Genomic DNA, 14,661 nt, shown 5'->3' with positions numbered 1-14,661 from the left:
GCTATGCATCCCCAGAGAAAGAATGATGGTGTCTGAATACAGAATGGAGCATACTTTTTTTTACTTTATTTTTCTTGAGGTTTTTTTGGGTCTCTGTTTTCTTTCACAGTATGACTATTATGGATATGTTTTGTATGGCTACACATGCATAACCTGTATCAAACTGCTTGCCTTCTCAATGCGGGGTGGGGGATGGAATTGGGGAGGAAAGCAGGGAGAGAATTTGGAACTCAAAGTTTTAAAAATGAATGTTAAAAATTGCTTTTACATGTAACTGGGGAAAAAATTTCTAAAAATAAATAAACATACATTTAAAAAAAAGTCACCCACCTAGCACATAACAGAGCTAGAATTCAAATCAGAGCCTTTGATGCCAAGCCCGGCGCTCTTACCAGCAGACCATGCTGGGGAGTCAAGGTCTGTTCCTAGATAAGAATTTCCCCTCTACAGCATCCAAGGAGGGTTCTTTGGTCTCTGCTAACACTTCCAGTAATGACGCCCTTAGTGCCTCCCAAGGCAGCCCATTCCAGTCATGGGTTTCCATAATAATAGTCAATAAACTTTTATCAAGCACTTACTATGTGCCAGGTAGACCATAATAACAACGTTGTTGGTGAAAATATGTTTAATAGGAATGTCTATGTATAGCCTATATCAGATTGCATGCTGACTTGGAGAGGCAGGTAGGGAAGGAGGAGGAGAAAAATCTAAAACTCAAAAGCTTATGGAAGTGATTGTTGATAATTCAAAATAAATTAATAATAAATAAATAAAAACAATAATGTTGTTGAGCTGTGTCCAACTCTTCATGATCCCATTTGGGGTTTTCTTGGCAAAGACACTGGAGTGCTTTGCCATTTCCTTCTCCAGTTCATTTTATAGATGGCCTTGTCTTTCTATCTGGCTACCATGTGTCTGTGAACATATGATATCTTCGTTCCTGGTGTGTTTCTTCTTTCCTGATCTCTGTTGTCGTTAGGTTGTTTCAGTCGTGTCCACCTCTTCATGACCCCTTGTAGGGTTTCCTTGACAAAAATACTGTAATGGTTTGCAATTTCCTTCTCCAGTTCATTTTAAAAATGAGGAAATTGAGGAACATAGGGTTAAGTGATTTGCCCAGGGTCACATAGTTAGTAAGTGCCTGAGGCCAGATTTGAACTCAGGAAGATGAGTCTTCCTAATCCAGTCCCTGGACTCTATTCGTTGTGGCACCTCCTTGATCTTAGGTCAATGAATATCCTAAGATGGCAGTGCCTTGGTGACCTATGAGGGTCGTAGATCCATCAAAGTCACCTGAGATCACACCAAAAACATACTAAAGTGAACTTGTCTTTCTATCTGGCTACCATGTGTCTGTGAACATATGATATCTTCGTTCCTGGTGTGTTTCTTCTTTCCTGATCTCTGTTGTCGTTAGGTTGTTTCAGTCGTGTCCAACTCTTCATGATCCCATTTGGGGTTTTCTTGGCAAAGACACTGGAGTGCTTTGCCATTTCCTTCTCCAGTTCATTTTATAGATGGGGAAACTGAGGCAAACAAGGTTAAGTGACTTGCCCAGGGTCACACAGGCTGGATTTGAACTCAGGTCCTCTTGACTCCAGGTGGGACACTCTACCCACTGCACCACCAAGCCGCCCTGGTAATACTAAAAGCGTGCATTTACATATCACTTTAAGGTTCCAAGAACACTTTACACTTTTATCTTCTTTGATTCTCACAAGTCTTTGAATTAGGTGCTGTTGTTATTCTGATTTTACTGATAAGTCAGCAGGCATTTATGGAAGGCTTCCTGTGTGCCAGGAATTGTCAGAATTGGGGCCATACTTGATGTGGCCTCGGGGTCGAAGGTTCCCCTCGCTGCTCTCTTCCTACACCACCCAGTGGCCCAAATGATTCCTCCTGAAGGAAGGAGCCAGTCTGCCATGTATCCTCCACGCTGGGCTAGGCTGGTACTCAGAAAGCATACAGTCTGCTAGCAGTTCTGTACCAAGAGACCTTTCTCATGAGGTCAAACCTGCCAGGGGGGTTCCCAGGCCCGAGCTGGAGACACTGTAGGAGACACAGCCCCTTCCCTGGTGGGTGGTTCTCGTGGGGAGGGTGACCCGCCTCCACATGCCTGCCTTGCACTGGTCCTGGTTCCACCCTCTTGGCCAAGTACAAGCTGCTAAGCTTTCAGCAATTTGAAGACAGAATCCATCCCCAGCGGGAGCCGGGAATGACTGAGAGCAACTTAAGGGAGATTCCCACACGAAGAGCAGAAAGGCTGTCCCAGCCATGGGGCTGTGGCAATGACTCTCCCAACAGGTATCATCCAGAATTACAGGATGTCAGGACTACAGCAAGGTACCCAGGAGGCATCTCCACAGCCCTCCTACATCCCACCTAACTGGACAGCATCCAGTCTGGCCTTGAAAACCCCTGGTGAGGGCAAAGCCACTCCCTGTGCCCGGGCAGCCATTTAACCTGTGCCCCGCTCTACTGCTTAGGAGGTTTCTGCTGGCATCTGGTCTAAAATGACCACCTCTTTACAGCTCCTCCTCCCCCCCACTCCCGGTTCTGCCTTTGGGGACCAAGCAGAATAAGTCTGATGGTTCCTCTACAAGACAGCCCTGCAAAGCCTCCAAGACACCTTAAGTGTTCTCCTCCGGGCCAGCGAAGTATTCCAGGCTCCCTAAACCTCCTATTCTAGGACATTCATCAGATGTCGATTGTGCAGGGTGAGATGCAGTCTGGCACCTGCCTGCAGGGATACTTTACTCTACCAGGGAGAAGTCTAGCTTGGCTGCAGATTCCACCTCTGATACATTCTGGCTCTGGGACTCTGGGACCCTTCGCTTCGCCAGCCTTTGTTAGTGGTTTACTTACCACCAGGGCTTCTCAAAATGTAGCCCAGGGACCAACCCCTGGGGGTCCCTCAGACTCCTTCAGGTCTGCAACATCAAAACTATTTCCATAATAATGCTGACATTTTAATTTCTAATATGTTAGATATTGGCATAACCCACATAAATAAAAGCTCTTTGTGGTATTCAATTTCTGTTTGTTTGTTTGTTTGTTTTAAGCAATTGGGGTTAAGCGACTTGCCCAGAGTCACACAGCTAGTAAGTGTCAAGTGTTTGATAGGAGGCCAGATTTCAACTCAGGTCCTTCTGACTTCAGGGCTGGTGCTCTCTCCACTGCGCCACCTAGCCGCCCCTGGTATTAATTTTTTAAGAATGGAAAGGGGTTCTGAGACCAAAAAGTTAGGGAACCTGCAACTCCACGCCAGTGAAATCACTGCTCCTGCTGTCCCTATCCTTATGCAAAAGATGTTGGACATATAGAGACATATATTCCATAGTCTCTGTGGTACCCAACACATGAACCCACAAAGCAGTGTGTGCCAGACAACGGGGCAGTGGGGGCAGATCAGGAAGGTCCATGAGCAGCAGGAAGGGGACACCTGAGATGTGTCTGGAGGGAAGCGGCACACTTTAGACGTGAGCAAAGACCCACTGGCTTGAGACGAAATGTGGTGTGGGTGGAAAGAGCTCAAGGTCTCCATCGTCAACAGCATCCTTCAAATGGGAATCCCAGCACAGAGTGGGATACTCCAGCCGGGCGGGGGCAGAGGACAGAGGGGCCACAGCTCCTCTCCCCAAGCAGCCCAAGATCTCCCAGGCTTTCGTGCTGCCAAACCACAGTGTTGACTCAAGCTGAGCTCACAGGCCGCCATCCAGGCTGGCCTCCTCCAGCTTGTATTTGTGAGCCGGAATTTTGAACGCAAGTGTCAGACAGTTTACATTTCTTCCTATTAAATTCCATCCTTGTTATAGCCTGTGAAAATCTTTCTGCATTCTGTCACCAAGCGTGGTGGCTCCCCCTCCTAGCTCTGCATCATCTGTAAACCTGATGGGCCTGCCTTGTATGTCTGCATCGATCTAAGGTGCTGATAAAACTGTTTACCAGCTCAGGGCCAAGCCCAGATGCCTGCAGCTCTGTGCCAAATACACTCTCCCTGGACCCTGACAAGCTGCACTGAGTCCTCCCTCCAGTCAGGTCTGAACAACCCAACTGTCTGTCTGTCTGACAGATCACAGATGTGGAACTGAAAGGGACCGCAAAGGCTGTTTAGCCCAAATCGATCATTTTACATATAAGGAAACTGAGGCCCAGGGAGGGAAAGGGATTTGCCCAAAGTCACCCAGGTAAGAAGTCTCTGGAGTGAGATTTGAACACAGGGAAGCAGCTAGGTGGCGCAGTGGATAGAGCACTGGCCCTGGATTCAGGACGACGCGAGTTCAAATCCGGCCTCAGACACATGACACTAGCTGTGTGACCCTGGGCAAGTCACTTAAAGAAAAGAAAGAAAAAAGAGATTTGAACACAAGCCCTGTGACCCCGGGGCCAGCACTCTGTCCATGGTACCATACTGCCTCTATCAGTGTCATCTGTGTATAAAACCAAGGATTAAATAGCTATCATGCTCCCAGGCTGCTACTATACAGCAAAATATTTTGTAAAATGCTTTGCTAACACCTAAGAAAAAAAATTCTTTATGCAACATTTCTCCCATCCTGTCAAAAGAAGGGAGAGTGAGGAGCATTCGTCTTGGTCTGTTCTTGGTGAATCCCAGCCGCTTTCCTGCATCAACAGTGCCCAGGGGCTGGGAGTGGGGAGCAAAGACACACAGGACCCCCACTTGCCTCAGCACCCTGTGAGGCAGAAGCTAGGCTACAGGTTTTCTTGGCTCCATTTTACAAATGGGAAAATGGAGACTCAGAAAGTGCCACGGCCTGACCATTTGCAGGCAATGAGGAAGAGTCTTTTCTAGGGCTTCCCAAAGCCCAGAGCTCCTCCCCTCTTTCCTGAGGCCAGTGTTCCTAACCAGCTTTGGGGTCTCCCTCTGATCAAGCCAGTTCAATAAACATGTATTAAGATCCCGCTTTGCACAGTGCACCCTGCAAGGCTTGAGGAGTGCCAGGACAAAGCCAGTCCCTGCCTTCAAGGAACTTCCAATCTGCTGGGGAGAAGTGTTCCATGAGTTCTTCATTCCGGGCCTAGACTCTATTATTAATTCAAAGTATCAGCAGCCCATGCTCCCTGGGAGCCCCTTAATACAAAGAACAGGCTTTGCCTCAGCTGGGAAGGCAGCATGACAAGATTCAGCCTGAGGTTCTGGCTCCAGCCTGAGGTTCTAGATCCAGCTTGTGGTTCTGGCTCCAGCTTGAGGTTCTAGATTCAGCCTGGGGTTTGGGGCCTGCCAGGGACCACAGAGGATCCTAGGAAGTCATCTCTCCTGCAGGGGCCATAGTTTTCCCCACCTATGGGCTGAGGAGTTAGGACCCCATGATTTCTAAGCTACCTGCCAGCTCTGACAGTGCAGGGCCTTGGGGGGCTTCCTCAGGGGCTTCTCTCTCTACACTCAGACCACCTGATTCCAGCACCACCCAGTGTCCTCGCAGGTCCAGTCTCACTGATCCCCAGTTTTTACATTAGCCCTAAGCTTCCTGGGTGGCCCGCCCACCTCCAACTAAAGAAACAGTAACAGATGAGGCAAATGAGAGAAGAATAACAAGGACCATGTGGCGTCTGCGAACACTAGGCCTGCATGGGATGTGAGCCGGGGCTTCTGGGGCCATGGGATACTAGAGGCTGAGAAGGGCAGGAACCACAGAATAGAAAGTGTCATTGGAGGGGGGTGGAGAGCTTACAACAGGGAATGTCAGGGCTGGGAGGGAACTTCCAACAGAGAATATCAGAGCTAGGAGGGAGCTTAGAACAGGGAGAATGTCAGGGCTGGGAGGGCCTTAGAACAGGGAGAATGTCAGGGCTGGGAGGGCCTTAGAACAGGGAGAATGTCAGGGCTGGGAGGGCCTTAGAACAGGGAATATCAGAGTTGGGAAGGGCTTAGAAGAGGGAATGTCAGGGCTGGGGGTGGAGGGGAGGGAAGAAGAGGGTGGACAGTCACTCAAGGGCAGCTGTCACGATAGGCATCCTCCCAGACCAGGGGCACACAGTGCCCTTGCACACACAAGGTCCCTCAGGAAAGTGAACTCAAACTTAGAAAGCAGACACGGCCCCAGGATCAATTCAAGGCTTCTGGTTCCTGGGAGCTCTCTTCTCTTCCCCACGAGTCCTCATGACAGTCATCGCCAGAGACAGCAGTTCTCAGCTGGACTCCAAAGGAAGAATCTTGCAATGTTCGGATGCTGCTTTATTTTCCTCAGTTGGACCTCAGTGTCTCCTAGGCCAGGCAGTCCTGGCCCCTGCAGCTGCTGAGGTCGATGGGAACTCCCCTTCAGAGGCTTAGAAACTCCATCCTTCCTCCCCTCAGGGTACTCCCCTCTCTGAAGTCCATTCACCACTGACCTTGGCCACAGCTACTGGGGTCCTGGATGTTCCACCAGCTTTCTGGGTCCTACAGAGGACCAGAGCAGGGCCAATAATAAGACATTTCTTGTGTGCTGTCAGCTAGCATCACTCCTCTCAGATTGATTGCTTGTACCTCATTTATGTCCTTGGTTGATTCGATCTAGCTGTCAGAGCCTTCTGTGATTAAGAAAGGTAAACCACTACCCTTATGTAAGTAACTGCAGAATAGAAAATAATTACACATAATTAAGAGAGAGTTAGGAGCTGAAGGCATTGGGAAAGGCTTCCTGAAGCTGGTAGTCCTTGTAGATGGTAGTTTTTGAAGATACAGGGATTCTATGAGGCAGAGGGAAGAAGGGAGGGCATTCCAGGCAAATCAGGCATGCTTGGCCCAAAGGCCCACACAGGAGATGAGGCGTCACGTGTCAGGAAGGAGCAGTGAGCTGGAGGAGGGAGGAATCATGTCCAGGAGGCTGTGAAGAGGTCGGGGCTGGGTTCTGAAAGGCTTGAAAAGCTAAACAAAGGAATTTCTATTTGATCCTGGAAGTTCCTGGGAACCACTGGAGGTGACTAAGTCAGAGTGAAAATCAGTCTCGTGAGTGTCAAGAATGGACCGTCATATGCTGGGCACAGGACTGAAATCCAGTGAAGCCTCTGGCAAGGATATGTTAATCACCTGCCCACAGATCAGCTCACCACCGTGGTCACTCTGTTCAAGGGTCCCTTCTGGGCCATCCTGCTCCTCCTCCTCCGAGTGTCATCCTAGTCTAGACCTTCATTCGTTCATGCATTTCATTCATTTGTCATGGGGGCCCAGTGCTTAGCGAATGCTCAGATGCATCTCTTACTGGTGGGGTAAACAGAACGTTGGTGGGTCCAATCCAACATGTGGGATTTTAGGGAGCCTGCTTCTGGCCACGAAAATGATTAAGTGATGCTGCAAAGCCTTCTACTTAATTTGGGAGCAGCAAGGACTAATGAATCAGCAGAAGCAGTGGCCTGAGGGACACATACTACACATTTATCACAAGGTCAGAGCTGGAGGGGCCTTTAGGAGTTATCTGGTCCTGTCTGACACAAATGAGGAACCTGAAATGCCAAGAGGCTGAGGGATCTCCCCAAGACCACAAGTCAGGCTCCAAAGTCAAACACCCTGGCCCAAGCCCAGCACCCTTTCCATGACCTTTACCACGAAGCCGAAGCCGCCCTTACGTGGATTCAGGTCCTGCCTTTCTGCTTATTACCTGAGAGATCTCAGATAAGTCACGACCCCTCTGGGTGTCAGGTTTATCTCCTATAAAATAAAGGGGTACATAAAATTCACAGAATTTAAAACTAAAAGGAACCTTCAGGTACTGTCCAAGGTCAATGCCTTTGTGTTACAAATGAATAAACTAAGGCCCAGGAAGGCTGTGACTTGCCCAAGGTCATATGGTCAGCAAGTGACAATGCTGAGAAATGAACCCAGGTCTCTGCCCTGGGGTCCAGAATCCTTTGCACTACTCCACACCATCTCCAGGCCATTCCTAAGGTCCTCCCAGATCCAATGGGCTCTGACGCTCTTGTGTCCCTTCACAACAGTCCCTATAGTCTGCGCCAGGGGTGTCAAAGACGCCCCCACTCTGACCCTTGGGAAATAGTTAACAAAAGAAATAAAAACAACACAACAGAGATGACGTTTCATTTTAACACTAAGTCACTGGCCCGCAGGAACCTTCTGTGCATGTCAGTGGTCCCATTTTGACTTGAGCTTGATACTTCTGGTCTTACGATCCAGTCAGCTTCCCTTCCTGTTATAAAGCTGATGCCGGTCTTCAAGAGTTCGAAAGGCTATGAAGCAGAAGAAAGATTGGACTTGACCCAGAATACAGAGATGATAATAATAATAGTTAGCATTTATAGCACACTTTAAGGTTTGTAAAGAACTTTACAAATATTGCCTCATTTGACCCTCACAGTAGGCATTATGTATTAGTACTCCATTTTACAGATGAGGAAACTGAGGCAAACAGCAGTTAAGTGACTGGCCCAGGGTTACACAGCTAGAAGTGTCTGAGGCATGTTTGAACTCCCACCTTTCTGACTCACAGTCTTGCGCTCTATCAGCTTGGACACCTTGCTGCCTAGAAGCTACAGAAGCTTCAGACAGGCAGATTCAGGCTTGGTGGGAGAAAAAACTTCCTAACAATTACAGCTTTTCAAAAGTGCAATAGGCATGTAATTGGAAAAAATAAAACATGATTAAATGGGGGAGGCGGGGAGGGTAATGGGCTGGCCTGGGAGGGAGTGTGAACCTTCCAACTCTTGAGAGCCTGTGAGCACATGAAGGCTCAACAATCCCTGCACAGCAAAGGCTGGAGTGTTGTCTCCAGAATGTCCCTGTGAAAAACACACCTTCTTTTAACAGAAAAGAAGCATCTAGGTGGTGCAGTGGATAGAATGGTAGGGCTTGAGTCAGGAAGACATGAGTGCAAATCCTGCCTTACGCATTTAACTGCTGTGTGACACCTTCTGTACACCTTAGTTTTTTCATCTGTAAGATGGGAATGATAATAGCATCTACCTCTCAAGGTAGTTGTGAGGATCAAAGGAGGTTATTTGTGAAGCCACTTTGAAAACCTGAAGGTGCCTATATAAATGCTAGTTAATATTACTATTAGCTTTCTGTGTTCTTTGTCTCTAAGGGGCATGAAAGTAAAGGGCAGGGTTAACACTTAGAGAAAGCCTGGTGAGGGCCCTAGAGCACCTAAGCTAAGCTAAAGTAACTGGACTTCTCTGGGACTGGCGTCAGCTTGAACAGGAGATCTGGGGGGACGGGCCTGAGGGGGCCATCTGTTATGTCAAACATTCATGTGGGACACACACAGACACAGCAAGCGAGTGTTTGGAAGGACACATGCTACAATGCTGTGGGTGACTGCCACTGACTCTTGGGTAAGGTACTGTTTCTCTGAGACTCGGTTTCCTCATTTGTAAAACTAAATTCAGTTGTTGGAAGCCACAGTCTCTAAAGGGGGGCTAGACTTGATCTCTCCCCAATTTTGTGACTCTGGATATGTGGCCAAAAGGGAGGTTTTCACCAGGTATTTGCTGTTGATGGAGATCAGACATCAGCTGAGCCAGAAAATTAGCCTGCACTTTAGAAAGGCAAAGATGTGGTCTGTTTCACAGGGGCCATCACCCACAAGCATTTTTAAGTGCCTACCAAGCAAGTGTCAGATGGGGCAGCTAAGTGGTGCACTGGATAGAGTGCTGGGCCGAATTCAAGAAGTCCTGAGAAAGATGGATTTGGGGGAAGGAAGTGACCGAGAAGCAGATTTTGCCAGAATAGAATGAAGAACTTGTGTATCATCCAGGCTGTCCAAAAGGGGAAAAGGATGCCTCCATAGGAAGTGAGCTCCTCAACCCCACAGGTATTCAAGCGGAGGCTGGACGAGCTTTTGGGGATGTTGCAGAGTGGATGACTTCTTAGGTCCCTTCCAGACCTCCCATGCTATGACTCACTGAAGTAGGGGGTTAAAGACAAAGATCAAATGGGGGTGAGGACCTGGGGGGGGGGAATAAAATAATGCACATTTCTAGAGCACATTAAGACTTACAAATCTTACAAGGACCCATTTTACAGATGAGGAAACTGAGGCCAGAAGTGAATAGACAGTGTGGTCCAGTAAAAAGATCGATGAATCGTTAAAGAAAGCAGGTTCATATCCCAGCTCTTCCACTTACTAGCTGTGTAACTCCGGGCAAGACGGCTGTTCTCTCTTGGACCTCAGTTTCCTCTGACGTTCCTTCCCGCCCTAGACCCAGTATCCTGCGACCCTCTGATTTGCCCACAGCCACACACACACACACACACACACACACACACACACACACACACACACACACACTAGAAAGAGCGAGTGTGCCAGGGCTAGCCGCCAGACCTTTCAGCTCCAAGACCCGAGCTCTTTCCACCCGATTTCATCTCTGACACACTCCAACCAGACTGCAGACGGGGTTTATGGTCCAATCCAATCAGCTTCATTAACCCCTGCCCCTTCTCTCTATCTGCCTCTCCACCAACATCTGTCCGCCCAGGGGCAGAGGGAGAGCCCGGCTGACTTGGGACGCCAGGCTAGAGCGAGAGCCCTGCCTCGGAGGTTGCTAGTGGCTGCGCCCTAGAGTGTCGGTGCGCGCCCGGGTCCGGGGTCAGGCTACGAGGCTGGAGAAGGAGCGAATCGAGCCTCAACTCACGCGGCTCCGGCCCCCCGGCCCCCGCAAAGGTGTCTGTCTGGCCCGCTAGGTCCCCAGCCCCAGCCCCACGCACAGCTCCCCGCCCCAATCCGTCCTCCAAGCCGATCCTTCCCAGATGTGCGCCGGGGGGGGGGGCAGCGGACAAGGGAAGGACTAACCTCCCTCCGGGCGGAGGAGACAGCCCGGCTGCCCCTTTGCCTCAGGGAAGCCGCGACGAGAATTTTCCAAATCCCCGCCTGAGACTGGGGGTGGGGTGGGGTGAGGTAGGGTGAGGTGGGGTGGAGAGAGCGGCGGAGCCCAAGAACCTGAGCGGGGGACCCCAGCCCTCTCGAGGACAGGGCAGGGCCGTGTGAGGCGGGGCGGAGTGGGGCTGGTCGTGGACTTCTGTGGCGCTGCACCCCACTTCCATACCCCAGCCCAGCCCGAGCCTTCAACGAGGGAGAGGAAGCAGCCCGGCTTTCCCCCTTCTCCCCCCTTCTCCCAGCCGTAGCTGGCAGGGCTGGAGGGGAATCCCTCGCCGCCTCCCCCTTCCTGGTCCCCGATCGCCCCTCCAGGACCGCCGGCCGTACCTACCTGCGGCGTCGGCCCGCTTGCTACGACTCTCCCGGGGTTCTGCGCTGAGCTCCTTGGACACTGGCTCCTTCCATTCAACTCAAGGCTCCCGCTTCGTCAACACAAGTTTTGTTGTCGGGTTCTCCTCACCCCCCTCCCCCCCCCAGCCTCCTAGGCATGTATCTGCTGGACCGCTTCCTCTTCTGGACACAGGCGCAGGTTCCTAAAAGCCAGTGTGGGAAGTGATTGGGTTTTTCTCCCGCCTCCCCCTCCCCACCCCTCCGCTCCTCTCCTCTTTGGCCCGTTCCCTTTCCTGGTGATTCAGAACCGTAGGAGCGACCCCTCTCTGTCCCCCTGCTGCCTGGTTTGGCCCCACAGCAACCCCCCCCCATTCCTACTGCAGGAAATCCTGACTTGGGGGGAGGGGGTTGGGACATTCTGTTTCTGGCCCCCTCCCTCGTCCCCAGAGGGCTGTAGATAGGGGCTTCCCCGCTGTGCCCCAGAATTACCCTCTCCCTTAAGTTAAAATTCTAGAACTATTTAAGTAACAAGCATTTTATTAAGGAGACCATGCCCGAGCTAAGAAAAAAAAATACTCCAACAATGGAAGCGAGTTCTTTGAAAGAGACCAGAATCCCAGCCTCTCCAATTGGAAGAGGGCCATCCACTCCAACCCATAACTGACCAGAAAACCCTTTTCCAGCATCTCCCCAGAAGTGGTCAGCCTCTCAGCTTCCCTCAGAAGGAACTCTTGCCTTATTTACCAATAAAAATATTACTTGCTTCAATCCTTTGAGAATTTTACTAACTCAATCCAATTAAAAATCAGGGGACAAAGGAACGCTAGGTCAGCCCCAGTAGGTCAGCCTCCTTCTACTTACCCCCAGCCTGAGGGATATCTGGAGACCTTGCTAACAGAATGGGGGCCAAGGCTGAATTTTCCTGGAAACTACCTTTTACCCCACCCCATCATGCCCCCTCTCCTCTCTTCTCTGTCTCCCTCCCCCGAACCCCAGCCCCTTAGAGGACAGTAAATTGGGCAGGGGATCGGGGTGCCTGCTTACCCCAATCACAAGACAGAGAAGAAGTAAACCCTCTCTCTGAACAGTGCCATATTGAGCCCACGAGCCAAGAATATTTCCAAGCAAACTAGTATTAACTGCTAACAGCTGAAGCAACATTTTGTGTTTTGGCCTGAGTTGCGTATGTATGATGAACACAGAGGTGGTTCAGGCTTCATCTTCTGGCCAAGTGGCAACAATGCAGCAAGTCCACTGCTGGGGGGGAGGGGAAGCGGGAGAGGGGCGGCTACTGTATCCAATCTCCTCCTTCCTAAGCTGGCCTGGAGCAGAGTGCCAGCCTCCCCTGCCTTCAGACTGGGACCAGCTAAGTCACGAGTGTCCCAGTGTGGGAAGGGCCTGGCTGCCGGTGGGAGAGGCTGGATGCTACCTGGATACCCATCCTGCACATCTCACCAACATCTCCAGTAGCACAACAGCATTTGGGCTGTCTCCTGAGGCCCCGGAGAGCGTGATTCCATAGGCTGTAATGCCCTTGGCCAGAGAGGCTCTGCTGGGGAGAATCTTGGAAGGCAGATGAGTCAGTCAGTCAGTTGGCTTTTATTAAGCACCTATTATGATCCAGGCACTGTGCTGAGCTCAGGAAATAAAAAGAAAGGCAAAAGACAGACAAACGGTGCCTGCCCCTCAAGGAGCTCCCAGTCTAAGGGAAGACAGCACGCAAACAGCTAAACACAAACAAGCTGTAAGCTGGGGATCGTCTCAGAGAGAAGGCACTAGGATTGAGAAGAACCTGGAAAGACTCCTTGCAGAAAGAGGGGCTTCGGCAGAGAGCTGGAGACAGCCAGAAGGCAGAGGCGAGGAGGAAGAGCATGGCATTTGCAGCCAGTGCAAACGTCTGGGGACTTAGTGATGCCGACATGCCGCTGACTGATTGGGGCTCCTATGGGCTTCCTGGCAGCCCAGGATGTTCCTCAGAGAGTGTAGGGGCAGGCTGGGGATTCAATCCCACCTCCAGCACTTACCAGCTCTGGGATGGATCAAACTCCTCCCTTCTCTGGGCCTCCCTTTTCTCAGCCGTGGTAAAGAGTTGGATTAAATAGCCTTGTAGGTTCTTTCCAGCTCCTGAGCTGGGATCCTCCGGGTCTGAGGTTAAAGGACCAGAGTATGGATCCCAGCTCTGCCACTAAACCTGTGGGATCTCAGGGAAGGTTCTAGGACCCCCTGAGCTTCCGATTCTTCACCTATAAAAAGGAAGAGGTCTCCTCTGCTGAGGGCCCCAACGAGAGGCAGAGAAGCTTTGGTCACCAGACATCACTGCTCTCTCCTCAACAACGGCCCTCAGCAGGGCATTAGGAGAGGGCCCGTGTGCCTTCTGAGGCCCAGACCAGCTGGCTTCCTAGGGAAGAAGGGTTGAGGTGGCAGCTGAGAAGGGGTTCAGGTGAAGTCCGGAGGACAAGGAGCTGCCAGGCCCACTCCACTGAAGGTCAGTCTAAGATTCTGTTGGGGAATGGGAGGTGTTGATGACAATAGTGAGGTGATCCATACTGTTAAGTGTTACTTAATCATAAATTCATAAATCACATGTTAATCATAAGGGGTAACAAGATTAATTGTCACTCAATTTCACAAACTTTTAGCAAGTTCCCACTCCTTAGACACAGGCACAGATATCAGTCCACAAGTCACTTAGAAACAACAGGTGCATATAAGACATACTTAGGTAAACACTAAACAATTAAAATATTCAAATCAGGTGAGGGAGAAATCACCTCTGGTTGAATACCTCTCATCTATCTATTCCAGGGTTCAAGTTGTAAAAGTATTTGGCTCTGGAACAATCTGCCTTCCTTGGAGGTAGAGCTGATCAGCTCCGAAAGGCTCAGCTCCAGAGGTTCAAGAGATTGGCTTGCTTCTTAAAACCACAGCAAGTCAGGAGCCAGACTACTAGGATTTTGGAGGGGTGGCCATCTGTACTGGTAAAGGGGATACCCTCACACCACTGGAATCACAAATCTTTTGAAGTAATTAAGTACAAAATACTGATCTGAAAGGTTTCGTGGCTTTTTGCAAATTTAAGACGAGAGCTACCTGAGAAATCTGTCTAAAGCTAAATCATCTCTGGTGCAGTCATCAGTGGTGCTTCCCCTCATCGATCCGAAGAAGCCTTCGACATTCATTTCTTCTGGTTCTTTTGGTTTTCTCTCATAAGGAAGGAAAAGCGATCTATTTCAAAAAGAGAGAAATCCCCAACTCGAGTAACCATTAAAACAAATTATTCACAGTCAAGAAACAGAAGAGAACAATGGTCTGGAGAGATTTCATCTCCCTCCCAATCCCATGTCCCCAAACTTAAAGAGAGAAATGGGTTTGTTTTAAAGTTAGTCTACTTCTCTCAATCTTGTTCCAGCCCCTTCTACTCATCTCCAGCACCAATTCTGATGCTTCCTGACCCTCTTCTCCCCCAAGTTGTTAGTGCTTTCCCCAACTCCCAAATTAC

General features: G+C 50.0%; 1 protein-coding gene across 1 annotated transcript in view; it reads right to left on the bottom strand.

Annotated features, from left to right (window-relative positions):
* The window catches only part of PODN (podocan), a 46,845-nt gene extending 35,499 nt beyond the window's left edge, over positions 1-11,346 (bottom strand). The window contains exon 1 of the mRNA XM_020987798.2: positions 11,164-11,346. The gene's annotated coding sequence lies outside the window, so the exon portion shown is untranslated. The remainder of the gene's footprint in view (positions 1-11,163) is intronic.
* Positions 11,347-14,661: the final 3,315 nt, after the last annotated feature.

Source organism: Phascolarctos cinereus, unplaced genomic scaffold (assembly GCF_003287225.1).
Source record: "Phascolarctos cinereus isolate Bilbo 61053 unplaced genomic scaffold, phaCin_HiC Scaffold_5;HRSCAF=322, whole genome shotgun sequence".
In the NCBI taxonomy this organism is placed as follows: domain Eukaryota; kingdom Metazoa; phylum Chordata; class Mammalia; order Diprotodontia; family Phascolarctidae; genus Phascolarctos; species Phascolarctos cinereus.
This window is presented reverse-complemented; position numbering and strand designations above follow the sequence as displayed.